We start from the raw sequence: 1,689 nt of genomic DNA, 5'->3' as shown, positions 1-1,689 counted from the left end.
TTCTTGGGGAGGAGTAGGTTTGAGAGGAAAGTCAGTGAATTCAGCTTGGGACACACTGAACGTGATGGGTCTCTGGGGTTCTCAGGAAGCGATACCTGCGTGGAATAGATGGGTGTAGATGCCCTAGGAAATAAGATGGGAATATAAATAGAGATCTGGGACACATAGTAGGCTCTGAACAAATCTGTCCTGATGTGGTGTTGCCAACACCCCAGGGCTGAATGAGACCCTCCCTCCCCACAGGAACACATTAGCCCAGCTTGGGAGGTGGCTGGGAGGACCCCACGCAGGCTGACTTTAAGGAAAAACACAGAACATCCTTTGTCTGATTAGGATCGACTCAGACAACTGGAGGGCATATTTCAGCTCAGAGCACCCAAGGTGTGGGGCCTGTCAGAAGTCAGCGTGAGGACCAGCAAGAGCTTGTCTTGAACCTTGACGATCTGGGAGCAATAAGTATAAGAAGTTGCATTTTCCAAACCCTGAAGCAATACGTATTTTTCCTTCACATCTACTTCTCTAAGTGCATTTTTTTTAACCCTGTTGATAGATATTATATAATCACATTGTTTAAATATTTGAGATAGTGATTACACCACCATTCAATTTTAATTGGTACTTCTGTAATATGTCAGATGTTCTCAGGCAAGATTAATTAGGACCAAACAAACGATTGATGGTCTTTAAAATCCAAACTTTCAAGGCCAGGCACAGTGGCTCACGCCTGTAATCCCAACACTCTGGGAGACCGAGGTGGGAGGATCACTTGAGCTCAAGAGTTTGAGACCAGCCCGAACAAGAGCGAGACCCTGTTTCTACTAAAAATAGAAAAATTAGACAGGCGTGGTGGCTCGAGCCTGTAGTCCCAGCTGCTCGTGAGGCTGAGACAAGAGATTCGATCGCCTGAGCCCAGGAGTTTAAGGTTGCTGTGAGCTATGATCAGGCCACTGTACTCTAGCCTGGGTGACAGGGTGAGACTCTGTCTAAAAAAAAAAAAAAAAGAGCAAAAGCAAAAAAACCCCAAACTTTCAGAAATGAACAAGTTTCATCATTCATCAAACCACAACCGTGGGGTTAATTTGAACAATAGAATTTATCAGCTCAGGGATGATCTCCCTGAGACCACATGTTAGTCTTGTCAATAATAGATAAAAATGCAAAACACACAGTGGAGAAGCAGAATTTAAAATAACTTAGTCCAACCTCCTTTCTGAGATGGAAATCCCTTTTATAGCAAGTCAGATGCTTCACTAGTATTTTTTTGAATCTTATGAGTGACAGGGATCTCAGTACCTGCCAAGACAGCCTCATTCATTGTTGGTTTGTTCTGATTGTTACCAAATTCTTTCTTATGTCATACTGGAATTGTGTTCCCTGTCCTTTCCTCCTGTCAGTTGTAAATTTCACTTTCTGGAGCAACATAGAGAAATTCTGCTTCTGATCTGAAGATTCCTGTGAGAATTGAATCCTCATGGATAAGAAAACAAACAGGCTCATAAGATGCCATACTCTACTCCCCAGTGATTCTATTAGGGAGAGGCTCTTGGGAGGGCTGTGTCAGACTTCATTTCACATTTTGGTGTTGGAAGCCTACAAACCTACAGTATTTTAGAAGCTGTTATCCTAAAAGGAGTTCTGAACAGATTGCTTAATTGATGTGGCTGCACCTATACCACCTCTTTGGGGAAG

Source organism: Propithecus coquereli, unplaced genomic scaffold (genome assembly GCF_000956105.1).
Source record: "Propithecus coquereli isolate 6110/MARCELLA unplaced genomic scaffold, Pcoq_1.0 Scaffold41, whole genome shotgun sequence".
Lineage (NCBI taxonomy): Eukaryota > Metazoa > Chordata > Mammalia > Primates > Indriidae > Propithecus > Propithecus coquereli.
This window is presented reverse-complemented; position numbering follows the sequence as displayed.